This window comes from Lepidochelys kempii, chromosome 9, assembly GCF_965140285.1.
Source record: "Lepidochelys kempii isolate rLepKem1 chromosome 9, rLepKem1.hap1, whole genome shotgun sequence".
Classification (NCBI taxonomy): domain Eukaryota; kingdom Metazoa; phylum Chordata; order Testudines; family Cheloniidae; genus Lepidochelys; species Lepidochelys kempii.
The window spans coordinates 48,657,007-48,684,522 of record NC_136388.1 but is presented as its reverse complement, the minus strand read 5'-3'; the positions used below and the strand labels follow the sequence as shown (position 1 = coordinate 48,684,522).

At 44.5% G+C, this 27,516-nt stretch overlaps 1 long non-coding RNA gene across 1 annotated transcript; it reads left to right on the top strand.

Moving 5' to 3' along the window:
* The first annotated feature begins 38 nt into the window (after nt 1–38).
* LOC140917420 (uncharacterized) lies at nt 39–27,165 on the top strand. The gene is made up of 5 exons (XR_012160827.1): nt 39–347; nt 22,391–22,472; nt 24,241–24,352; nt 25,025–25,081; nt 25,364–27,165. It is a non-coding gene; the product is annotated as an uncharacterized LOC140917420 (long non-coding RNA).
* The last annotated feature ends 351 nt before the right edge of the window (nt 27,166–27,516 follow it).

Sequence of the window (27,516 nt, the reverse complement as noted above, 5' to 3'; positions counted from 1 at the left end):
GCTGCTGACACCCGGCCTCGCCGAGTCCCAGCCTGCAGCCCTGGCGAGCCCGCCAGTGAGAGCGGGCCTGTCCCGGCTCCCAGCGCCGCTCTGGCCGGGCCAGCCCCGCCCTCCCCTGCCCGCCAGCGCCCCGCGGTCGGCGCTCAGCCAGGCGGGACGCTGGGGATTTGTGACGCGCGGCCCTTTGTTCCCCAGCCGCTCGGCGCGGCGGCCGCTGGCGCTGCCGTGAGGGGCGAGGGAGCCGGTCGGATACGCTCCGTTTGGCGGGGAAAGGCTGATTTGCTGGAGCAAATTTACAGGCGAGCAGGCGGCTGAGGGAATAACTTTTATTGGCCCAGCGTCTCCCGGTAAGGGTGGGAAGCTTTGCAGGTACTGCCGGCCCTTCGCCTAACTTACTGCAGAGGCCACAAGACTCTTGCCAAAACACAAGCAAGTTTATGCTGGAAACCTGCCAGTGTGGCAAAGGCAGCTGCCTCGCCCCAGGGAGCCTGGCAGCCCCCAGAGCCCCGGCCTCCCTCGCAGCTGGAGTCAGGGCTCTGGGGACTCCCTTCTCCACAGCGGCCGCCTTTGGAGGCCAGGGCTCTTGGGGCTGCTAGGCTGTATGCGTTGAGGCAAGGACCAAGCTGGGCCTGGAGCTTTTCTAGGATATAGCTGAGGGAGATTTCCAAACCTGAGCCATTCTTTTTAGGTGATAAATCTGAGGAACCGTCCCAGATTGAGGCGTTGGAACAAATTGATAAACTAAACTGTCCCAGAAGTGGTTTTGGAAAAAATTCATAAACTAAACAAAAAGAAAAGGAGTACTTGTAGCACCTTAGAGACTAACTAATTTATTTGAGCACAAGTTTTCGTGAGCTACAGCTCACTTCATCGGATGCATACTGTGGAAAATACAGAACATGTTTTTATACACACAAATCATGAAAAAATGGGTGTTAATCACTACAAAAGGTTTTCTCTCCCCCCACCCCACTCTCCTGCTGGTAATAGCTTATGTGAAGTGATCACTCTCCTTACAATATGTATGATAATCAAGGTGGGCCATTTCCAGTACAAATCCAGGGTTTAACAAGAACGTCTGACGGGGGGGGAGGGGTTAGGAAAACAAGGGGAAATAGGTTACCTTGCATAATGACTTAGCCACTCCCAGTCTCTATTCAAGTCTAAGTTAATTGTATCCAATTTGCAAATGAATTCCAATTCAGCAGTCTCCCGCTGTAGTCTGGATTTGAAGTTTTTCTGTTGTAATATCGCAACTTTCATGTCTGTAATCATGTGACCAGAGAGACTGAAGTGTTCTCCGACTGGTTTATGAATGTTATAATCCTTGACATCTGATTTGTGTCCATTTATTCTTTTATGTAGAGACTGTCCAGTTTGACCAATGTACATGGCAGAGGGGCATTGCTGGCACATGATAGCATATATCACATTGGTGGATGTGCAGGTGAACGAGCCTCTGATAGTGTGGCTGATGTTATTAGGCCCTGTGATGGTGTCCCCTGAATAGATATGTGGGCAATTGGCAACGGGCTTTGTTGCAAGGATAGGTTCCTGGGTTAGTGTTTCTGTTGTGTGGTATGTGGTTGCTGGTGAGTATTCACTTCAGGTTGGGGGGCTGTCTGTAGGCAAGGACTGGCCTATCTCCCAAGATTTGTGAGAGTGTTGGGTCATCCTTCAGGATAGGTTGTAGATCCTTGATAATGCGTTGGAGGGGTTTTAGTTGGGGGCTGAAGGTGACGGCTAGTGGCGTTCTGTTATTGTCTTTGTTAGGCCTGTCCTGTAGTAGGTGACTTCTGGGAACTCTTCTGGCTCTATCAATCTGTTTCTTCACTTCCGCAGGTGGGTATTGTAGTTGTAAGAATGCTTGATAGAGATCTTGTAGGTGTTTGTCTCTGTCTGAGGGGTTGGAGCAAATGCGGTTGTATCACAGAGCTTGGCTGTAGACAATGGATCGTGTGGTGTGGTCAGGGTGAAAGCTGGAGGCATGTAGGTAGGAATAGCGGTCAGTAGGTTTCCGGTATAGGGTGGTGTTTATGTGACCATCGTTTATTAGCACTGTAGTGTCCAGGAAGTGGATCTCTTGTGTGGACTGGACCAGGCTGAGGTTGATGGTGGGATGGAAATTGTTGAAATCATGGTGGAATTCCTCAAGAGCTTCTTTTCTATGGGTCCAGATGATGAAGATGTCATCAATATAGCGCAAGTAGAGTAGGGGCGTTAGGGGATGAGAGCTGAGGAAGCGTTGTTCTAAGTGAGCCATAAAAATGTTGGCATTCTGTGGGGCCATGCGGGTACCCATAGCAGTGCCGCTGATTTGAAGGTATACATTGTCCCCAAATGTAAAATAGTTATTGGTAAGGACAAAGTCACAAAGTTCAGCCACCAGGTTAGCCATGACATTATCGGGGATAATGTTCTTGATGGCTTGTAGTCCATCTTTGTGTGGAATGTTGGTGTAGAGGGCTTCTACATCCATAGTGTAAGGACAAAGTCACAAAGTTCAGCCACCAGGTTAGCCGTGACATTATCCAGGATAGTGTTCTTGACGACTTGTAATAAGTCAGCAGGACCAGATGCTAGTGAGAACTTAAGGATTGCCGTCCTGGGACAGAACAAAGGTCCATGTAGCCCAGTATCCTATCTTCTGACCAATGCCAGGTGGAAACTCAGATGTGAAATTGCAGAAGTACTAACTGTTGCATGTAACCTGTCATTTAAATCAGCTTCTGTACCAGGTGACTGGAGGATAGCTAATATGACACTAATTTTTTAAGAAGGCTCCAAAGGTGATCCTGACAATTACAGGCTGGTAAGCCTAACTTCAGTCGTGGGCAAACTGGTTGAAAAAAGAACAGAATTGTCAGACACAGATTAACATGATTTGCTGGGGAAGAGTCAACATGAAGTCATTGTGGATAGTTCTCTGAAAACATCCACTCAACGTGCAGTGGCAGTCAAAAAAGCTAACAATGTTGGGAATCATTAAAAAGGGATCAATAATAAGACTAAATATCATATTGCTTCTATATAAATCTATGATACGCCCACATCTTTAATACTGTGTTCAGATGTGGTCACCCCATCTCTAAAAATATATATCGGAATTGGAAAAGGTAAAGAAAAGAGCAACAAAACTGATTACGGGTATGGAAGAGTTTCCATATGAGGAGAGATTAATAAGATTGGGACTTTTCAGCTTGGAAGAGAGACGACTAAGGGGGAATATGATAGAGGTCTATAAAATCATGACTGGTGTGGAGAAAATAAATATGGAAGTGTCATTTACTGCTCGTAACATATGAACAAGGGGTCACTAAATGAAATTAATAGGCAGCAGGTTTAAAAACAAACAAAAGGAAGTATTTTTTCACACAGTGCACAGTCAATCTGTGGAATCTTTGCCAGAAGATGTGAAGACCAAGACTATAACAGGGCTAGAGGCTGCATGCTGTTTGATCTTCATTCTCCCAGGGATGGGAGGGTCTGGGAGACCCAGCCAGCTGTCGCAAAAGGTGAGGAAGGGCAGGGCCACACCACATCCCCTAGCTGGAGGGTAAAGAAATTGGGGGAAGTAAAGGGTGCTGGTGTCTGGGCTGGGAGCTGCCCCGCGGCTGGGCTCCGTGGAGAGTGGGGGCTGGTGTCTGGGCCAGGGGCTACTCCGCAGCTGGGCGGAAGGGGGGGCATAGGAGGTGGGGGGCGTGAGTGGCTGGACTCTGTGGGATGTGGGGACTCGTGTCAGGGGGCTGCCACATGGCTGGGCTCTGGTGGGAGGGGGGATACTGGTGTCTGGGCTGGGAGGTGTCCCGTGGCTGGACTGTGGGGGGAAGGAGGTGTGGGTGTCTGTGCCAGGGGGTCTGGAGGGATGGGAGTGCAGGTGTCTGGGATCTGGGGGCACCACACAGTTTCCTTGAGCAGTCCCCAACTGGAACTGGGTTGTGGTAGGGGTTTCTTTAACACTTTACTCCTGGGGGAATGTTTTTTGCTGTTTGTATTGTTGACGGGTGTTTTGAAATAAATTACCAAAATAATTGAAACTGGAGTGTTTATATTGTATTATTTTGACAAATAAAATATGGAGAATTTTAAAATATTGTGTGCAGAATTTTTAAATTTTTTTGTGCAGAATTCCCCCAGGAGTAATAAATTTTCTGAATAAAATAAAAGTCTTTCTTTATGAACAATATGAAACACCACTAATAAACGAAGACTAAAACCAGTAATAAAATAAAGTGCATGTAGCGAACATGAAACAGTGCAAAACACTGAAACCAGTTTCCTATTTTTGCCGGTCTCTGGCCCCCTGTTCTCCTTTTCCTTTCTAGCACAAGTAGCATGCACTGGGTGCTGTTGCGGAGAGGTAGAGGACTTCTGGGGGTACATTTGCCCTGTCCAACAAGCATTGAGTCCCGGTTCATGGGCCACCCAACTATGGCATTGTGCAGTGCGTTCCTGGGCTGCAGGGCATGTCGGAGAGGTCTCAGGACCTGGTGTGAGTGGAGCAGGAGCTTGCACTCTTGCAGCCATTAGCACAAGCAGCTGCTCAAACAGGGTTTTCTGCTGTATTCAGTCTTCCTCCCTCAAGCAACATTCCTGCTCCAGAAGCTGCGCTGAAAATCTATCAGTGTGCTCTACAGCCTGTCCATGCCTTTCCACTCCTATGAATCCTTTTCCCTTTAGTATTGTGTCTGCTTGTTGACTCCATTCAGGATGTCCACTATGAGTTAATTACAGAAATGCTTCCTCTTTGACCACTCCTTGACCGTTCAAAATCCCAGGCTCCTGCTGGACCGTGGCTGGGTGGCAGAGGTGGAAGTGCCTGAAAGCAGACATCAAACAGTACATTGTCTCAGTACTTCAAAAAAAAGTTCAGTGCATCCTCAGAAAAAAGTGCCTGTGGAATCTCAAAGCCAAAAAAATGATACTTTGTAAAACTCAGCCTCACTATGTTCTCAGATGAATACTTCTGTTCCTAGAAGCTCCATGGCCATAATTGAGTTAAGCAGAGTGAAAAGAGTGCACACATAATGGTAAGATGACATTTACAAATGCTATATGTTTAAAAATTGCAGACTGTTGTAGCCAGGGGCAGTGGGGTTATGCCATGGTTTACTACCTAAGGTTTCTCAGTCCTTTCAGGCATTCCACAGTCTGGGGGACGTGACAATCCTGGAGTTTCCTGAATGCCAAAGAGATTTTATGCCATGCTACCAGTGGTAAGCCAGCTGTCTATGCTACAGAGGTTTCAAGCTTATGGTGACTGAGCAGCACATCTATGAGTGGGGTGGACCACAGTCCTGATTAGGAGAGCCCAGAAAATATACCCTTTCCTGAAATGAGACTACCCATGGGGAATTCCTACTCTGCGAAAAGTTTGCAACTATCAGCACCCAGGATTGGGTCAAAATTAAAGGGAAATCAACAGAATGCTGTGTTAGCATCCACACGGTTTACTGTCTCTCTATAGCTTACAATGCAGCCTGCTCTGACTAAATATACTATGGACTACATGCAAACACACCTGACAATATGGACTCTCAAAGAACTACATGGACAGTCACCCCCCTTTGCCCAATATATTTGTATACTGCACACAATTCCCCCCACCCCCACACCCTGGGGTATTTCAGACATTGATTTACTCACCCACTCTCTACATTTTCCCCAACCTTCATGTACAGTTTACTGTTTACAGGTAGCTTGTTACGCTATGGCATACTAAAAGGGAAGGCAGTATTCTTTCTTTTAACGCCCCAGCACATCTTTAAGCATTTGCGAGTATCTAAAAAAACTTTAAAGTTAAATGCTTGTTTAACAGTTGTTTGTGTTTCTTGGTCTCTATTTTGAATGCTGTGTGGTGGTGGTGTGGAAAGTGATGCCAAGATGCTGGGGTACATTCCACCATTAGTAGATACACATGACTACTTATGTCCTGTAATAAAAAGTGCAATGGGTCATAAACTGGAAATCCCTCCCATTTGACTATTATCATTAACAATAAACAAGGAGCCAAACACTTACCAGCCTTCGGGGCTTTTTCTTACTTTTCTGTTTTTGCTGCTGGTTTTGCAGCAGGCTGTTCTTCCAAGGGGGTCATCAAACAGCTCCTCCGAGTATGGGCCCAGGACATGCTGCATCTGCTCCAGTGGCACAGTTTCTTCGGGGATTGGTTGGAACCCCAGAGTCACTTTGCTGGCTTGATCTATGAGGCACCTGTTGGCTCCTCTCTGGGCTGGTACTAGATTTGGGGGTCAGAAGGTCACGACTCTGGCTGATCAGGCTATCATAAACCACTGGGGACTCAGTGCTTGATGCAGTTCCCAGCACCCAGGCAAAGTCCTCAAAAGAGACAGGATGACAGGGAGTTCCCAGAGGTGTTCTCACCCCTAGCTTTCTGGTAGTCTCTCCTGAGCTGCTTACTCTACTCCCAGACTGGTGACCAGTGCTGTTGAATTCCCAGTGCAGCCAGGTTGTCTGCTATTTCTTGGTATGCATAGTCATTTCTGGTCACTTCTCTTACTGAAGTTGAATTTTTTGCTTGCCTCATACCAGTAATTTATTGGAATCTGACTGTGGTCTCATGACCAGGCAGTGCATTTGGTAGCAGCAAAGATGCTTCGTTCTGCTTGCAGCTCAGTGGTCTGTAAGGAGAGTTTGAGAGTTGCAGGCTCTGATGCCAGAACCTCCTTATTCACAAATCTCCAAGAACAAAAGTGACTTTATGACCATTCCCCAAATTTGTGTCTGAAGTGGTTGCTTGGCTTTGTTTGAATACTGTGGATGTGCAAAGCATTGACTAAGTGATTGCCCTATTGGATTTACCATGGATTTCACTCTAGGTATGGTAAACCCTTCATAGATTCACAGATACTAAGGTCAGAAGGGACCATTATGATCATCTAGTCTGACCTCCTGCACAACGAAGGCCACAGAATTTCACCCACCCACTTCTGCGAAAAACCTCTCACCTATGCCTGAGTTATTGAAGTCCTCAAATTGTGGTTTAAAGACTTCAAGGAGCAGAGAATCCTCCAGCAAGTGACCCGTGCCCCATGCTACAGAGGAAGGCGAAAAACCTCCAGGGGCTCTTCCAATCTTCCCTGGAGGAAAATTCCTTCCCAAACCCAAATATGGCGATCAGCTAAACCCTGAGCATATGGGCAAGATTCACCTGCCAGATACTACAGAAAATTCTTTCCTGGGTAACTCAGATCCCACCCCATCTGACATCCTATCGCAGGCCATTAAGCCTATTTACCATGAATATTTAATTACCAAAATCATGTTATCCCATCATACCATCTCCTCCATAAACTTATCAAGTTTAATCTTAAAGCCAGATAGATCTTCTGCCCCCACTGCTTCCCGTGGAAGGCTATTCCAAAACTTCACTCCTCTGATGGTTAGAAACCTTCGTCTAATTTCAAGTCTAAACTTCCTGGTGGCCAGTTTATATCCATTTGTTCTTGTGTCCACATTGGTACTGAGCTTAAATAATTCCTCTCCCTCTCTGGCATTTATCCCTCTGATATATTTATAGAGAGCAATCATTTCTCCCCTCCACCTTCTTTTAGTTAGGCTAAACAAGCCAAGCTCCTGTTCCCACTACAAAATATGCGTTCCCACTACAAAATATTACATATAAAAAAATCTGGCAACTAAAAGAGCTAAGGCTGCCCTGCTGGCTGTAGTAAAGGTAAAGGCATAGGTGAAAAATTCCCCCAGAGCATGCTGGAACTCAGAGGCTGAGTTGGAAGCCAAGATAACATCTGTGGATGCTTCTCTGTGGAAAATGCTACAGCCTGAGGTGCCCACTGGGGCTGGTACACCTGAACAGGGGAATATTGATTTGGCCAGATTGTAAAACCAAGACCCTATCACAGCTAAATTGAGCCCAGACAGAGATTCAAAAGAATAGAAAGGAGGTCCCTTAATGATTGTACAAACCCGTGATGGAGACTCAATCTGGGTAGCCAAACCCAGTGATCAATGATTTTGGATTGTACCAGAGAAATATAAAATCACTTTTATTTATGTGTCATGATATACCCAGTGGCAGCCATCAAGGTATTAAAAATACTGTCAAGAATACAGCAGATTGATTGGCTGGCATGGATAAATCAGGATGTTAGGTAATATGTAGAAAATTTTCTAGTTTATGCCCAAGTAAATTCTGAACCTGTCAACAGAAAAGCAAAATGGAGACATCAACAAATTGATGTTCCTGGATTCAACTACAAATTGATTTTATTGGCCCATTGCCAAAAATGGCCTGAGGAAATCTATACACCTTGGTCATTGTGGATGCTTTCTCCAAATGGGTAGAAGTGATCCCTATAAGAAACAATGAGGCAGTTGCTACTGTTAAAGTTCTGCTTGAGCAAAGCTTTATCAGATGTGAACTTTCCACAGGCATAGGTACCAACTTCCCCTTTACCCAGGGGGTGTTTGACCCCCCCCTTCCGCCCAGGCCCCGCCCCTGTTCTCAAGCCCCTGCCCCTCCTCTTTCCACCCCATCCCGAGAGTGCCATGTCCTCACTACTTCCGTTCCCTCCCAAAGCCAACTTGCACACTGTGAAACAGCTGTTTGCAGCAGGCAGGAGATGCTGGGTGGGAGGGGGAGGAGTGATCAGCAGGGGAGAGGTGCTGGGGGCAGGGTGAGGGGGGAACTTGGTTGCCAGTGAGTACTGGAGCACCCACAGAGTCAGCATCTATGCCCACAGGTAACTGGTTCAGATCAAGGAACACATTTTAGTGGTGAGAGAATGCGTAACACCGTAATAATGCTGGGAATACAGGAAAAAAAATCACTGAGCAGCCATACTCATCAACATTGGGAGAAAGAAATAATAGCACTTTAAATTTTATGTTTACTAAACACATTGAAGAAAATAAAAAAAGATTGGGACATTAAATTTCCCTTAATACTGACAGCTCTTTGAGCTACTCCAGATAGAACAATGGGGATAGCACCGTTTGAAATCCTGACAGGTATAAAATGGTGTTGCCTGAACAACTGCTTTGTGCTGTGCCAGGCTTGGTACAACGCTGTTGTAACTGTTCAGTGGTTGCTGCAGGTAGAAGAACACCTGAGAGAAGTTAATCTGTGGGAAGCTACAAACATAGGTGTGAGATAAAGACAGACTGTTTGATGTTTAGATGCCACAACAAAGGTGCAAGAGTGGCAAATAGATCAAGTAATGATAAATATCTACAATGAAAAAGGAAACCCAGGAAAGGGTTAATTAGTCAAAATAATGATTGTTGGAAATCACACTATGGGTAACATGAAATGCAATAGGGGTATATGTGTGTGTAATATACATTCTGTTCTATATATATTCAGAAACAGTCAAAAACCTTTAAAGGGATCCAAGCAGGGGAAATGCCTAGCTTCATTCCCAATAAATATTTGCTGAATTGGTACAACTGTGCACGGAGGCTGATATCCTCTGAAATCTAGCTGAGGTAACAATGTCTCCTCTTGATTATAGTTACTATTCAGAAGACTTATTTCTCACTTTCCCTGTCAACCATTGAGAAGACGGATGTGTATGAGACCAAAGTATGTAGGTAGCTATCCTCAAAGACTCTATTTTGAAGTAATGTGGACAGGTACCTCAGACACTGGTGAACCACATGGAATGGTGACAGACACCCCTTCTGGACTGTTACACAAAGGTGCAAGCCAAACAGATTGGGTGATGTGATTCCCCAGGAGCTATGCAATCCATCTATTATTCCTGGGGGAATTCTGTGCCACTGCGCAATGCAGAATTTTGCAGAAATTAACCTGCGTGCAGAATTTCCCTTCTCATTTCCTGAATTTCCTGAAATGGGCTGCAGTGCTGCTGGATGCCACTGGGGGCTGCTGGACCCAGCAGAGCCCTGTTTGTATATAGAAGACACTGCTGCGGGAAGAGGAAGGGAGCTAGAGGGTTCCTGACAGCTGCAGTTCTCACCATGCCCTGAGGGAAAGAGAGGGTGGTGCACAGGAAACTGAGTGCAAGCCTGGGACGAAGCATCAGGCTGTTTCTCCCTCTGGATCCCTGGGTGGGCCACAACTGGGCTCAGGGGGAGGGGGTGCAGGTATCTGGGCAAGGGGGGGCCCTGTGGCTGGGCTCTGGGGGTGCAGGTATCTGGATGGGCTCGGGGGTGGAGGTATCGAGCCTGGGGGGCCCCACACCTGGGCGCTGGGGGGAAGGGAGTATGGGTATACGGGCCAGGGGGGGTTCCCATAGCTGGGTTCTGGGGGTGAAGGGGGTGCGGGTATCTGGGCCCGGCCCCCCACAGCTGGGCTCTGGGGGGAGGGAGTTCAGGTGTATTGGCTGGGGGAGGGGCTGTGACTGGGCCCTGGGATGGAGGGCTTGTGAGTGTTGGCCCCCTGGATGGGCTGGGGGGGGGCAGGTGAAAGGGGCAGGAAAACAGGAACTGGTTTGTCATAGGGGTTTCTTTAACTCTCTACTGCTGGGGGAATTTTTGTGTCTCTATTGTTACAGACATGCTTGTTAACAGGTACAGTAATTCCTCACTTAACATCCTCTAGCTTAATGTTTCGATCTTACATCCCTGCGCCATTACAGAACATGCTTGTTTAAAGTTGTGCAAAGCTCCACTATAACGTCGTTTGGCTGCCTGCTTTGTCCATAGCTGGCAGCCCCCCCACCCAGCACCTCCTGCCCGCCGGTGGACCCCGTGGATCAGTGCCTTTCCCCTGCTTCCCTGCCTACTGCCTGCAGCAATCAGCTGGTTTGCGGTGTTCAGGAGGGAGGGGGGATTAGTGAGGATTCGGCGTGCAGGCTTCCCCTCCCGCCCTGCATGCCGCAAACCAGCTGATTGCTGTGGGCAGGAGGCAGGGGGGGAGGAGCGAGGACGCGGCATGTGGAGTAAAGGGGGAGGAGGTGGTGGGGGAGAAGATGCGAGTTAAGAGTGAGGGCTTGGGGGAAGGGATGGAATGGGTGGGGGCCGAGAATTGAGCCTCCTGCCCTGGTGCTTGCACAGTAGGGGAAGTTGCCGCTGCAGCTGCGCAACGTGCTTCTAGCCTACGGCACCTTCAGCCTCCTTCCCTGCCTCATTGTCTGCCATGCCAGTGGGCTGTGCCTGTGTAGGGTAAAGGGGGGCACCTCCGATTGCTTCATACTCAGCAATGATGTTCCCATTGCTTCATACTCAGCAATGATGATTGTAGTATTAAATTGTTTCTTTAAAATTGTTTAAAACTTACAACTGTATTAAACTGCTTATTTAAAATGTATATAATGCCTTTTGTCTGGCAAAATTTTTTTTTCCTGGAACCTAACCCTCACCTATTTACATTAATTCTTATGGGGAAACTGAATTCGCTTAAAGTCGCATTTTTCAGGGACATAACTACAACATTAAGTGAGGAGTTATTGTATTTTGAAATAAATTACCAAAATAATTGAAACTTGATTATGTAGTGTTATTTGACAAATAAAATTTGCAGAATTTTAAAATATTGTGTGCAGAATTTTAAATTTTTTGGCCAAGAATGCCCCCAGGAGTAATCTATGGTATAAAACAGAAATGAGACAGAAACCCAAGAAAGAACTCATCTCAACTGCCCAATAAAAGCTGAATACCTGGAGTAGACATTAGAGACTTGCCACATATGTGGGAAATGGAGAATACTGTATGGTCACACAATAGTTAAATATAATTATGAAGGGAAGGTGTCATAACTATACAGCTATGGGTAGCCTAGAAATCCTCGTTACCTGTAAGGGGTCAAGAAGCTCAAATAATCTGGTTGGCACCTGGCCAAAAGGACCAATGGGGAAAGAAGATACTTTCAAATCTGGTGGTGGTGGGGGGAAAGGCTTTGTTTGTGTGTTCTCTTGGGAAGCAGAAAAGCATCAGGTCAGAAAACGCCTTCTCCTATAAACCATCCTAAAATGAGTCTCAATATTGCAAAAAGAGTAAGAAAGTAGGCAAGGCACGTTAAATTATCTTTTATTTTAGCTTGTGAATTTTCCCTTTGCTAGAGGGAGGTTTATTCCTGTATTTTGTAACTTTAAAACTAAGCCTAGAGGGAGTTCTGCTGTTTTTTTGAATCTTTTGTTACCCTGTAATGTTATCTTCCACCCTGATTTTACAGAGCGGATTCTTTTACCATTTTTTAAATAAAATTCTTCTTTTAAGAACCTGATTAATTTTTTCAGTGTCCTAAGACCCAGGGGGGTTGATCTGTGCTCACTTTGTAACCAGTTGGTTAGGATATTATTCTCAAGCCTCCCCAGGAAAGGGGGTGTAAGGGCTTGGGGGGATATTTTGAGGGAATAGGAACTCCAAGTGGTCCTTTCCCTGATTCTTTTTCTAAATCACTTGGTGGTGGCAGCATATTGTCCAAGGACAAAGGATTTGTGCCTTGCGGAAGTTTTTAATCTAAGCTTTCATGTGGGTCCCCACAACTGTACCACAGAGTTCAGAGTGGGGAGAGAACCTTGACATGGTGGCAGCGTGGTGGGATCATTTTGAACCAAAAGCACAGAGCTTAGGATTTTAAAAGGACAAAAAATTTTTCCCCCCTTTTGGCTGCTTGGAAGCAGGGAGGTTTTAAGCTGAGAGCAGCTGGAGTTTTTTTTCCTCTGCCTCAAGGCAGAGGAGTCAAGTTACAGCAAGGGAATTCACAAGATAGGGGGTTTTTTTCTTTCTATCTCTCAGGTTAAGCTAGGCTAAGTGCAGAAAGGCTAGGATGACAGAAAGTGACGTCCAAAAAACCCTGAAATTAGCCAGATTTGAAGCTGAAGAAATACAAAAGGAACATGAAAGACAGCTGGAACTTAGACAGATGGAGATTGATGCACAAGTGGCCAGAAAAAAAGCTGCTAGGAAGGCAGAAAAAGCTAGGGAAGAGGCTGCCCAGAAGCGGGCTATGGAGGCCCAGATTGAGGCCCAAAAGCATGAACAGGCTGTTATGAAGTTGAAGAGACAAAACCCTTCAGCTGCTGGCTCCACTTCCCCAAAAATCCACAAATGGGAGCGACTATGTCCGCAGTATAATGAATCCAGTGATGTGGTTGAATATTTCATCACCTTTGAGAGACTGTGCACCCTCCATACAATTCCTGATGATCACAAGATGACCACATTGGTAGCAAAATTGACTGGAAGAGCTCTGGACATATTCAACAAGATGCCTATTAAGGATGCTTCTAAATATGGTAAATTTAAGAATTTGGTTTTAAAACAATTTCAAATTACACCTAAAATTTATAAAGTAAAATTTAGAGCCCTTACAAGAGGGGCTGGACTAAGTAATGTGGCTTATGTAAACCAGATAAAGGATCTGTTGGATAAATGGGTCAAAGGAAGGGATGTAACTAGCTTTAAAGGAATGTGTGATTTGGTTATACAGGAGCAGTTCCTGACCATAACCAATAATGATGTAAAACAGTGGTTATGGGATAAGAAAATGGACTCAGCAGAAAGTCTTGCTTCTTATACTGATCAATACAAGCAGTCCCAGGCCGCCAAAGAGGCGAGGAAAATCAGAACAAAACGTGTGGAGGTAGCAGAGAGGAACAACCCTGGTCACAGTTTGGGTGGATACCAGAAGGGACACCCTGAGACCATACCATACCACCGGGGGCAGCCCAAGGCCCCACCTACACCCCAAAGAAAACTCCAGACACCTTATTGTCCCACCACACCCCAGGACCAGTCAGCTGGGCGATGTTTTAAATGTAACGAGCCCGAGCATGTAAAGGCCAACTGTCCCAAGAACCCCAATAGATTACAGTTCATTACACCGGGGTCACACCAAAGGTCCTCAGGCCCAGATGCTTCCCAGATACCCTCAAAGCAAAGGGAAACTGTGAGTATGGGCAGGAAGAAGGTTACAGCGTGGAGGAACACTGGAGCACAGGTGTCAGCTATCCACCAATCAATAGTAGATCCCAACTTAATCAACCCAGAGGTCCAAGTGACGATACAACCCTTCAAGTCAAACTCTTTTGACTTGCCTACAGACAAGTTGCCTGTCCAGTACCAGGGGTGGTCAGGAATGTGGACTTTTTCAGTCTATGATAATTATCCCATTCCCATGTTGCTGGGGGAGGACTTGGCCAACCATGTAAAGCTAGCCAAGAGGGAGGGAATGGTCACCCGCAGCCAGGCTAAGCAAGCCATCACAGCTAGCTCTGTTCCTGAGCCTTTTACAAGGGCCCAGTCTGTGTTACCAAAGACTCAGACGGAGCCAGTCCCAGAACTGGAACTGGCAGAGCAACCAGCACCAGAACCATTGCCAGCACTGAGTCCAGTGCTTGCAACCCCTTCTACAGCTCCAACGCTAGAGGGTAACACTGAGCCTGCACTGGCAGCAGCAAATTAACCTATGCAAGAGGCTCAGCCAGAGCCTGAATTAACAACATAGTGCACCAGTGAAGAGCAGTTCACAGTCAACGGAAACCGCCCCATCACCTACATTGCTTCCAGAGGGACCAAGCCCAAGTCCACAATCCAGTGAGGAACTGATGTCTCCAGAATCAAGGAAACAGTTCCAGACCAAACAGGAAGCAAATAAAAGCCTCGAGGGTGCTTGGACAGCGGCACGGAGCAACCCACCGCCTCTTAGCTCTTCTAATCAATCCCGGTTTGTTGTAGAAAGAGGACTTTTATACAAGAAAACTCTTTCTGGTGGACACCAGGAAAACTGGCATCCTCAGAGACAGTTGGTAGTTCCAACTAAGTACCAGGTAAAACTTTTGAACTTAGCCCATGATCATCCTAGTGGCCATGCTGGAGTGAACAGGATCAAAGACTGTTTGGGGAAGTCGTTCCACTGGGAGGAAATGGGCAAGGATGTTTCTACCTATGTCCGGTCTTGTAAGGTGTGCCAAATTGTGGGAAAACCCCAAGACCAGGTCAAAGCCCCTCTCCAGCTACTCCCCATAATTAAGGTCCCATTTCAGCAAGTAGCTGTGGATATTCTGGGTCCTTTCCCAAAAAAGACACCAAAGGAAAGCAGTACATACTGACTTTCATGGATTTTGCCACCCAATGGCCAGAAGCAGTAGCTCTAAGCAACACCAGGGCTAGAAGTGTGTGCCAGGCATTAACACACATTTTTGCCAGGGTAGGTTGGCCCTCTGACATCCTTACAGATTCGGAAACTAATTTTCTGGCAGGGACCATGAAAAGCCTTTGGGAAGCTCATGGGGTGAACCACTCAAATGTTGTACCAATAAAATAAAAACCAGCAGGATCTTATTAAAGGGAAAAAGGCAAAATACCACATTTATTGTGAATACAGAAAGAATCATAGTAAGCAGTTAGTTATAGCTATAACATTCCATTCAATCTCATATTTATTCTCACATTCATTCATACAAACACACACACACACACACACACACAGGTTCTGCAAGGTTGTTATCATAGTTACCAGCCTTAGAGTTGCTCATGCCAAGCCACTGGCCAGGTGGCCTGGACATGAGGAGGGAGCAGGGCCTTGTCAGATGCTCATCTGATGCTCCTGGAAGTTGGTTTGCAGAATCAGACCCCAAAGTTCTCACTTTTTAGAGTCTATTTTTATAGGAATTTCTTCCTATGCCAGTCTATGGGAATTGCTTCATCATGCTGTTGCTGAATCAATCAGCAGATAGCACATTCCTGACGGCTCCAAGATGTTATCTTGTTCTTTGGTTCTCCCATTCTTGAGGCTGTTGGGTGGATTCCAGTCTGCCCTCCGGGTGGGGTCCTCTGGTTATTTCCACTTGACACCTTCTTCAGCCGATGGACACTGGATTCTTAGGCTGGCACCTCCCTGATCATTCAGTTTATCCACACAAAGCATCCATCCACATACATCCTCTATCTCTATTTTAATCACAATGGTTAATACAACAAAAGGGTGGGGAGTCTCTGGGTGCTGTTTCTGTTGTTAGAGTATTGCTTTGAGTCTCTCTCTCTGTGAATTGCTTTGAGAACAGACTCTGTCTTAGAATGTACTAACACAATTAGCAGCTTGCAAGTTTCACACATAGAGGGAGAGAAACAGTACCAAAAACCAAGAGACCTCTTAATTAGTAATACCCTGGAATTGAAATTATGGGGAATCAAACTCATTTGTGACTTTAATACAGAACTTCTTTAATATGATCCAACAGGTTGGCCCTCTGACATCCTTACAGATTCGGAAACTAATTTTCTGGCAGGGACCATGAAAAGCCTTTGGGAAGCTCATGGGGTGAACCACTCAGTTTCCACCCCTTACCACCATCAAACAAATGGCCTGGTGAAAAAGTTTAATGGAACTTTGGGGGCCATAATATGTAAATTCGTAAATGAGCACTCCAATAATTGGGACCTAGTGTTGCAGCAGTTGCTCTTTGCCTACAGGGCTGTACCACACCCCAGTTTAGGGTTTTCACCATTTAAACTTGTGTATGGCCCTGAGATTAAGGGGCCACTACAATTGGTGAAGCAGCAACGGGAGGGGTTTACGCCTTCTCCAGGAACTAACATTCTGGACTTTGTAACCAACCTACCAAATACCCTCCAAACCTTTTTAGCTCTTGCTAAAGCAAACCTAAAAGATGCTCAGGAAGAGCAAAAAGCCTGGTATAATAAACATGCCAGAAAGTGTTCCTTCAAAGTAGGGAACCAGGTCATGGTCTTAAAGGTGCTCCAGGCCCATAAGATGGAAGCGTCATGGGAAGGGCCATTCATGATCCAAAGCGCCTGGGAGCTGTTAACTATCTCATAGCATCCCCCACATCAAACCTAAAGCCTAAGGTGTACGATGTTAATTCTCTAAAGCCCTTTTATTCCAAAGAATTAAAGGTTTGTCAGTTTACAGACCATGAAGGAGATAACGCTGAGTGGCCGGAAGGTGTCTACTACGAAAAAAAAAGTGATGGTGGCATGGAAGAGGTAAACCTCTCAATAATCCTTGGACATATGCAGCGCCAGCAGATCAAGAAGCTGTGCACTAGCTTCGCACCGATGTTCTCAGCCACCTGAGGACAGACCGAAAGGGCGTACCACTCCATTGACACAGGTAATGCTCGCCCAATTAGAGCCCAACCTTACCGGGTGGCTCCTCAAGCCAAAACTGCTATAGAATGGGAAATCTAGAACATGCTACAGATGGGTGTAATCCGCCCCTCTAACAGCGCGTGGGGATCTCCAGTGGTTCTAGTTCCCAAACCGGATGTGGAAATAAGCGTGGACTACCGTAAGCTAAATGCTGCAACTCACCCAAAAAACTATCCAATGCCATGCACAGATAAGCTATTGAAAAAACTGGAACGTGCCCAGTTCATCTCTACCTTAGACTTCAAAGGGTACTGGCAAGTACCGCTGGATGAATCCGCCAAGGAAAGGTCAGCCTCCATCAACCATGTAGGGCTGTATAAATTTAATGTGTTCCCTTTTGGGCTGCAAAATGCATCCGCCATCTTCCAAAAACTTGTAGATAGTCTCCTAGTGGGATTGAAGAAATATGCAGTTGCCTACCTTGACGATGTGGCCATCTTTTCTTATTCATGGGCAAAACACCTGGAGCATCTCCAAAAGGTCTTCGAGCACATAAGGGAGGCAGGACTAACTGTTAAGGCTAAAAAGTGTCAAATAGACCTAAACAGAGTGACTTACCTTGAACACCAGGTGGGTCAAGGAACTATCAACCCCCTACAGGCCAAAGTAAATGCTATCCAAAAGTGGTCTGTCCCAAAGTCAAGGAAACAGGTCCAATCCTTCTTAGGCTTGGCCAAATATTACAGGCGATTTGTACCACACTACAGCCAAATTGCCGCCCCACTGACAGACCTTACCAAAAAGAAACAGCCAAATGCAGTTCAGTGAATTGAAGAGTGTCAGAAGGCCTTTAACCAGCTTAAAGTGACACTCATGTCTGACCCTGTGCTAAGGGCCCCAGACTTTAACAAACCTTTCCTAGTAACCACAGATGCGTCTGAGCGTGGTGTGGGAGCAGTTTTAATGCAGGAAGAACCGGATCAAGAATTCCATCTTGTTGTGTTTCTCAGCAAAAAACTGTCTGAGAGGGAAAGCCACTGGTCAATCACCAAAAAGGAATGTTATGCCATTGTGTATGCTCTGAAAAAGTTACACCCATACATTTGGGGACGGCGTTTCCACCTGCAAACTGACCATGCTGTGCTAAAGTGACTTCATACTACCAAGGGAAATAACAAAAAACTTCTTTGGTGGGGTTTAGCTTTCCAAAATTTTAATTTTAAAATACAACACATTACAGGAACTGCTAACAAAGTGGCTGATGCACTCTCCTGTAAAAGTTTCCCAAAATCAACTGGTTAAAATTGTCCTTAAAATGTGGAACATATTGTTAGTTTTTATATAATCAGTAGTATATCTAAAGGTGCATGTGTCTTATTAACTCTGTTTTCTCCTACAGCTCCAGGAAGAAATCACAGGCAGCGTGGAACAGGCTGTCCAGCACCGTCTGTGATTTGTGGGGCGTGTCATAACCATACAGCTAAGGGTAGCCTAGAATTCCTTCTTACCTGTAAGGGGTTAAGAAGCTCATAATATAACCTGGTTGGCACCTGACCAAAAGGACTAGTGGAGAAAGAAGATACTTTCAAATCTGGTGGGGGGAAAGGCTTTGTTTGTGTGTTCTCTTGGGAAGCAGAAAAGCATCAGGTCAGAAAACTCCTCCTCCTATAAACCATCCTAAAATGAGTCTCAATATTGCTAAAAGAGTAAGTAAGTAAGGCAAGGTGCGTTAAATTATCTTTTGTTTTAGCTTGTGAATTTTCCCTTTGCTAGAGCGAGGTTTATTCCTGTATTTTGTAACTTTAAAACTAAGCCTAGAGGGAGTTCTGCTGTGTTTTAAAATCTTTTGTTACCCTGTAAAGTTATCTTCCATCCTGATTTTACAGAGGGGATTCTTTTACCTTTTTTTAAATAAAATTCTTCTTTTAAGAACCTGATTAATTTTTTCAGTGTCCTAAGACCTGGCGGGGGTTAATCTGTGCTCACTTTGTAACCAATTGGTTAGAATATTATTCTCAAGCCTCCTCAGGAAAGGGGGTGTAAGAGCTTGGGGGGATATTTTGGGGGATTAGGAACTCCAAGTGGTCCTTTCCCTGATTCTTTGTCTAAATCACTTGGTGGTGGCAGCATATTGTCCAAGGACAAAGGATTTGTGCCTTGGGGAAGTTTTTAACCTAAGCTGGTAACAATAAGCTTAGGGGGGCTTTCATGTGGGTCCCCACATCTGTATGCCAGAGTTCAAAGTGGGGAGAGAACCTTAACAGAAGGTATGTTCAGTTAATCAGTTCAATTGATGTTTTATTATTTATTAATAATCAAATATAACAACTATTAAGCCAGTTAGCTGGTGAAATCAAATAAATACAATTGGACAATATCCAGCTGTGCCATTTAGTTTTAAGCTATTATTTTGTATACAAATGTTGATAATTGTAGTAATGCTTATAATGTGCTGTAAAATAAAGTGTATGTTAAAAGATTGCTAAAGAAACTAAAAAGGAAACTAGTGTTAGAATGTACCATTTTTACAGCATGTAAAATAAGTGACACCTTTGCAAATATATTTCCAAGCATGTTGTGAGGGAGGGTGGATGTTGGGGTACCATTAAAATCAACTAAATAGCAAGTCTCTAAAATCAAGACACCCACCAAACTGGATTCACAGGAAAGTTTTCATGACTTTTCTTTGTAATGATTCACAAAGAAACTTGATCTTTGAATGAAAACCCCATGTTTAAAGAAAGTAGGAAATGTTGACATTAAAGAATCATGGCATGCTCTCCAAATGATATGTAATTATGGGTAGTTAATGAGTAATGGTATATTACCTATACCACAGGTGAGGTAATACTTAGGCCAAGGCCTTGCTGGCATAAGTGTGTGTGTGTTTTTTGTTTGTTTTGCAACTTATTTTACATAAAATTGTTGATGTGCTTAAAATAATATTATTGCTAACAAAACAAAGGTAACGTAATGTGCTGCAAGTTTTGAGGTTAAAAACACAAACCTGTCACAACAACCATATCTGTTGTCCCCTCCCGCACCTCCCCCCACTTTTTTTTTTCCCCCTGGGAAGACCCAGAGCAGGGTGACATAAAAATGACATGACCCAGAAACTGCAAACCCACCAGGGAAAAATTGCAGAAGTTGGTAATTGAAGCTTGCACATGCATAATGTACGGCTTACAAAAAACTAAAAGAGTTAATAGCCAATTGGATAAAGATTAAGTAATTTGTTATGTAGAAGTGTATAGAAGACCTAAGTGAATGTGGGCCCAAACCGGAGAAATATTGGCCCCTAAACTGAAGAATGGGACTGAAGGACCAGATCAAAGCATCACAGAAAGCGACCACTATCATGGAAGGACTTCCCAGTGCCCCAATGTGATAGAATACACCCCTGTATTCACAACCTACACAGTATTGTAATAATGTTTGTACAAAGCATGTCTTGTAAGGTATCATTTGAAAACTCATAATTTGCTTTAAATTCTGTGCAAGCAATGGCCACCCTCGCCGATTCCTTTGTGCAAGCCCAGATATCTAATGAGAGGAAACCACAGAAGGAGGGCTACAAACCCAGTGTAAAGGACTGGGGGAATCCTGTTTTTACCCCAGGAAGAAGCAGGGTGGTTGGAAGCCTAAGCACTCTCTCCCCGAGAATGGTTCCTCACCTGGAAATACTCACTGCAAACCTCGTGTGAAGGAAAAGGATCTAAAAAGGTGGTTCCAGTATAACCCCACTCAGTACTTGAGAAATCAAGGCCCTGAGCTAAAAAGAACTAAGCCCCGTCCAACCCATATTAATGCAGCTGTCCTTAACACAGAAGCCCTAGAGGTACCTACAGTTCACCTGATGAGGACTGCCCTTACAGGGGTATATATGGAATTTATTAAAGTTGCCAGAATAAATAACAAGGAGTGAATAGGATGGAGACACACCGGAGCCCAGATCTCTCTGGTCAAGGGAAGCATGGTCCAAAAGACTGACATGTTACTTGACCAAGAAGTGGAGGATCTGGCCGTGGGAGGACATAAGATTCCTGTTCCTTTAGCCAAGATGTATGTGGAATGGGGAGATTCGGAAGGTATCAGTAGGGGGTGCTGGATAGTATCCCCATTTAAATGCTCATTGGGATGATTTTTTGCATATGGCTAAGGCTATTAATGTGGTAATCTGTAGCAAAAGGGAATATTGTGCTGGGATCCCAGAGGGGAGTGATAAAGTTCAAGAAACTGCTGAGGGGAGAAGGGAAGGTCTCTCTAACTCTTATGCAGCAGAAGGAAACAATGCGTTTCCAGGGACTAAGGCTAGCTCCTGCATGGCAGAGAAAAGCAGCATGCCTTTGGGGTGGGGGGAAGGAGATGACCTCTGTGACTAAAGAAGCTGTCTCAGATATCAGCTGCCAGCATTTTGCCTTTGAAAAAAGGATAGATCCCACTCTAGAGAACATACATGGATGTGTTCTAGAGGGAGCCCCAGAAAAGGAAAATGGGGAGATGGTGGGGTTTTTTTTTTTTGATGATGGGAGATTGTATAGGGAGGCGCATATAGGAAAAAAACAAAAGCCTTGGGCAACCCTTTCATCATTTGGTTGTGCCTGCCCAGCACTGTGGAAAATTAATGTTACTAGCATGATTGTCCCTTTGCTGGTCACTTGGGGGCACAGAAAAGAGGAAGTTACTGGTCCTTCAAGATATGTGGTCCCTATCTATATTCCACTGAGGGTATGCACAGGTGCCATTGCATCCGGAGCCAGAGAATTTTATAGTAGTACTATCCATGGGTCTGTGCATGTGCCCTTTTTTTGTGGTTTCATTTGCGGTAATAAGGGTGGGGTGAACTGACCGAGTCCTCTGTTCCTTCACCACCACAAATAGAACAGATCCGCAGGAGTGGGGAAGGCGGGAAGAAAGGGACCACACATCTTGAAGAATCTCCAGTTACAGGTAATTAACCTCCTCCTCTTCTTGGAATGATGGTCCCTATTGTATTCCACTGGGGTGATTAACAAGCAGTCCTAACTAAGAGTAGGTTGCAAGGAAGATGACGAAAACATCAAAGGGAGGACCGCCATGCCAAACGAGGCATCTGTCGCAGAGTCTTGCACAAAAGGTGTAAAGAGCAAAATATGTACCGAGCTCTATGTGACTGCCCTACATGTGTCTGAAAGTGGTACATCATGAAGCACAGCCATAGCTGATGCTTGCACTCTCGTGGAGTAGGCTCATATCCCAAGGAGGGGAGACTGTTCTGACAACTGATAGCAGAGCGTAATGCACCCTGACATCCACTTAGAAATCCACTGTGTGGAAATTGTTTGTCCCTTAATCCTTTCAGCTATAGTGATACTCTAGGAGACTTTCTGAATGGTCTTATCCTCTGCAGGTAGAAGGCCAAGGCCCTGCAGATGTGAGGGATTGAAGGTGCTATTCCTCCACTGATGCATGAGGTTTTGGGAAGAAAGAAGGTAAGAGTATGGGTTGGTTCAGAAGAAAGTGGGATAAAACCTTTGGCAGAAACTTGGGGTGCAGATGCAAGGAAACATCCTTATGAAATATGATAAAGGGGGGGTGTCTGCCATTATGACCCTCAGTTTGCCTACCCTTTTCGTGGAAGTAATAGCTACCAAGAAGGCAACCTTCATGGAGAGGAGAGATAGGGAGTATTAGGCCAAAGACTCAAAGGGTGAATACATTAAGATTGAGAGGATGAGGTTGAGGTCCCACTGGGGGGTGACAGGTTGAATGGGTAGATTGGTGCAAAGGAGGGCCTTCCAAAACCTGTTAGTCAATGGATGTGTAAACACAAAGTGCCCTTCCATAGGTGGGTGGAAATCACTAATAGCCGCTATGTGCACTTTGATGGACTTGAAGAGGAGTCCTGACATCTTCAGGGACAGAAGGTAGTCCAAAAGAACGGGAACGTCCATGTCCTCAGGGGCAAAACCCCTTTGTAGGGCCCAGGAAGTGAAATATTTATACTTAGGAATAGGAATGCTTTGTGGACTCTTTCCTGCTACTTGAGAGGATGTCTTGTACTGCTGATGAACATTCCCATTCTAGCGAAGATGTCCATTCAAAACCCAAACTCTGAGGTGAAATGTCTGTGGATCAGGATGCCTGATCTTGCTGATGCATTGCTGGAGCAATTCTGGGAATGTCGGCAGCAGACGCGGGGGAGCAGCTGACAGGCAGAGAAGGAGGGGAAAACAGAATTGGTGAGGTAAAAAATGGGCGATGAGAATAACCGCGGCTCTCTCCCACCTGATCTTGTGGAGGACACATGTCAGGAGCAGTAGCAGGGGAAAAGAATAATTGGTCTGGTCCAACCAGTGGATTATGGGGGCATCACCTTGGGAACAGGTGTCAAGGCCTCCTTTGAGCAGTACCTGATGCATTTGCTGTTGGTGTGGGAGGCAAAAAGGTTCCTGGTTGGAGTCCCCCATCATGTAAAAACATCGCTGACAATGTTGTCGTGAAGATCCCATTTCTGGTTGGCCACAAATTTCCAGCTCAGAGAATATGCAAGCACATTCTGAGTCCCCGGAAGATAAGCTGCTGACAACAGGACCTTGTGGATGATTAATCAATCCTAGTATAGACAAACTGATTCTGCACAAAGCATTAGTGACCACGTGTCCCCTTGTTTGTTGATGTAATAAATAGTGGTTGCATTATCTGACATGACCAGAACATGATGGGAGTGGGGGTATGAGAAAAAGATGCAGCATGCTTTCTGCACCCCCGCCCGTAGCTCCAGAATGTTGATATGCATCCTGGATTCCCAAGCAATCCAAGTCCCTTGTGTTATGTGCCTGTCCATGTGGGTGCCCCATATGGGGAGAGAGGCGCCCATGATGATAGTCATGCTCAGGGAGGATGGAAGGAAAGATACTCCAGTGCAGACCTGATTTGGGTCCATCCACCAACTGAGGGAGGAGAGTACCTCTGGGGAAATGGTCAATGGGTGGTCCATGGTATGTACTGAGGGAGAACAGAGCCTCTGGAGCCACAGCTGGAGACAGTGAAGAAGAAGACGAGCAAAGGTGGTGATGTACGTGCATGTCACTATGTGGCCAAGAAAGGAAAGGCAAGTCTGGACTTTAACAGAAGGACTGGTGACCATCTTGGCAATCAGCTCTTGTCGCATCTGGAGCTTGTCCCTTGGTAGATAGGCTTGTGCCAAAATCCCATTGATGTGGGCTCCGATTTTTCAACATTTACACTTGCCCTTAGGGAGGAGAGGAGTCCTAGCAGTATGGAAGTCACGGCTGGAGCCTCCCTTGTGGATCATTGGAGCTGGGCCTCCACTACAGAGAAAACTTTGGTGAAGACCCACGGAGCAGTGGTGAGTCCGAATAGTAAGACCCTGTAATGGAACTGTTGATGGCCTACAGCAAATCTTAGGAACCTGCTGTGGGTTGGATGGATGTCTGTGTGAAAACAGGCATTCTGCATATCAAGAGCCTAAACAACGTGCCTCTTTCCAGTGATGGTATGATGGTTGCTGAAGGAAAATGATTTTAAATAAATAAATAAATACTATATAGAGGTGAGAAATAACAGACCTCAACCCTATTGTCCCTCTGCAAATTTGTGTACACAGAGTCAATCCCTTACCTCTCTCTAAAAATACAAAGTTTCAAAAAGTTCAATGAATAGAAGATGGTTGGGGGTGGAACAGCTCTGAACAAGGAGAAGTCTGGAGATAAATGTGAGAAGAGAGGGACAGGCAGTAGAAACAAAAGTGAAACTGTTTGAGCAGCATATTTCAGAAGTCTTGAGGTCTTTCTCAGTGTAGCCTTCATTGATTTGCAATCTACCATACCATTTTCCCACTAGAAGGGAAAACCTGTAATGGCAGCAGGCCATAAGAGAGACCCAGTTTGGGAATATTTTAATGAAGTTCCTCTACCTGTGGGTAAGACGGGCATGCATGCAAAATGCAAACAGTGCAACAAAGGAATACAAGGGCTGGTTGCCTAAATGAAACAACATCATGAGAAGTGTTTCTTCTCAGGAGGAAGCTGCCTTGAAGATGATGAAAGGAACATATCTGAACATGCAGGATCTTTAGGTTGGTAAACTTTTTTATTTCATACTTCTTGCTTAAGGACTGCCTGTCTTCGTTCTGGACTAGTCTTGAATTCTCATGTTTGAACAAAAAATATAGTTGTTACTCGATGGTACTACCATTTCAGATGCAGTTGTGATAAAAATAAATAGCTGAAATAGGCAGATCTTCCTTTTACAATTTCACCTTTAAAGTAGTACTGAGTGTCAGTGAATGCAATGAGTAATACTAAATGAGCAGTATGGTAATAATAATTGAATAACTACATTGACTTATTTTGTTTAGGAGAATCCATCTTCAACATACAGGATTCTGAAGACTATCCACCTTCAAGATCACTATCATTTTCTATAGTTTCAGTGTTATCTGCCAATGATAGTGTTTCAGTCACATCATGTATGTCACATAGCCACAGTATATCACTTGTACCAAAAAGATAAAAAATCTCCATCATCCAGAAACAACCACAGATATTTTTGTGATAAGAACCAGCAGATTATAAAAAGAGGTAATTGATGAAAAGATTGCCCAGTTTGTTTATGCAAGAAACTCTCCTTTCCATATGATTGAGAACCCACAGTTCATTAACATGGTTCAGCCATTAAGACCAGGATACAGTCCACCCAACAGAGCAGATGTCGCAGCAAATTGCTGGATAAAGTGCATGAAAGAGAAATTGAGCAGCGTGCGAAAGGTCTGGAGGGTGAAATTGTTAACCTGAGTCTTGATGGGTGTAGCAATGTCCACAATGATCCTGTTGTATGTGCTTGTGTGACAACAGAAAAAGGGAATGTCTTCCTTACAGAAACAATTGATACATCAGGAAATGCACACAAAGCAGAATACTTACAAGAAGTAGCAGTAAAAGCTATAACAAACTGAAAAAAAATTCAAATGTCTAGTATGCAGCTTGATCACAGACAATGCTGAAAATGTATCCAAGATGAGAAGAAATTATTTAGAAGAGAGTCCCAAGCTGATAACATACGGTTGCAGTGCTCATTTGATGCACCTCCTAGCCAAAGACTTCAGTGTTCCAGTAATAAAGGCTAATGTTGTTGAAATTGCAAAATACTTCCATATCAAACACTTTGCAGCAGCTGCTCTGAAAAAAGTGGGAGGAACCAAGCTAACTCTCCCACAAGACGTGCGATGAACTCAGTAGTGGACTGTTTTAAGCACTGTATCAAGAACTGGCCTAATCTGATGACAGTTTGTGAACAAAATTGTGAAAAAATAGATGGCACCGTCACAGCCCAAGTTCTCAACATTGGGCTTAAGAGAAATGTTGAACACATGCTGAGTACCCTGAAGCCTGTTTCTGTAGCCTTGAACAAAATGCAGGGAAATCGCTGTTTTATTGCTGACACTGTTGAAATCCGGAACGAACTCAGTGAGATCTTAAAAAGAGAAATATGCAATGACAGAGTTAAATCACAAGCATTAAAAAAACGAACGGGGCAAGCACGATCTCCAGCTCTTTTTCTTGCAAATAATCTCAGTACTCGGTACCAGGGTCAAACCTTAACTGCTGAAGAAGAGGAGTTGGCTATGACAGGGACATCCAGCAATCATCCCTCCATAATCCTAACAATAATAAACTTCAGAGCTAAGGGTGAACCATTCAAGAAATATATGTTTGCTGATGATGTTTAAAAGAAAGTCACACCAGTGAACTGGTGGAAGTCACTTATGTACTTGGATTCAGACTGTTGAAGTGATAATTTCACTTAACAACAGTAGCTTCTTCTGCTGGTGTAAAAAGAATATTTTCTTCCTTTGGACTAATTCATTCCAAATTGAGAAATCTTTTGGGACCTGAAAAAGCAAGAAAGCTTGTTTTTCTTTTCTAGATTATGAACAAACAGGAAAATGAAGGTGAAGACAACTGCATTAGCTGTAGAAGCCAATAGTTTAAGTTCCTCATGTTGACCTGGTTGACATAGTCGATTAAATTTTTTTTAAAAAATATTTCATTTAACTATTTTAGTTAAAAACTATTTTAACAAAAACAAACATTCAAGTTGTTTAATATCAGGTTTAACTAAACTCAAAAATTCATATGCTTGTTTTGTTAAAATATTATGTCTGCCGTTGAAGAAAAATATCCAGAATACATAATGTTGTTGTTCTACTTAAATAAAACAATTTAAATGTCTGTCTGGTGATGTTCTCCTCCTCATACAGCATGGCAAGAAAACCTTCCAAATATTAATGATTAACCTGATGAATTGGAGATATTTATGAAGTCATTGGGAGGTGAACTAACCTTCGGTAAATGAAATAACCAAACAATCACTCATTTTCTGATATAGCTGTAAAACTAATCTGAAAAGTTTTCAAAATAAATCACTTGAAAATGTATAGTGTGTACCTTCTAAAAATGAAACCTACATCTATCTCTGTGTTGTGAAGAATATGTATTAAGGTTATAACAA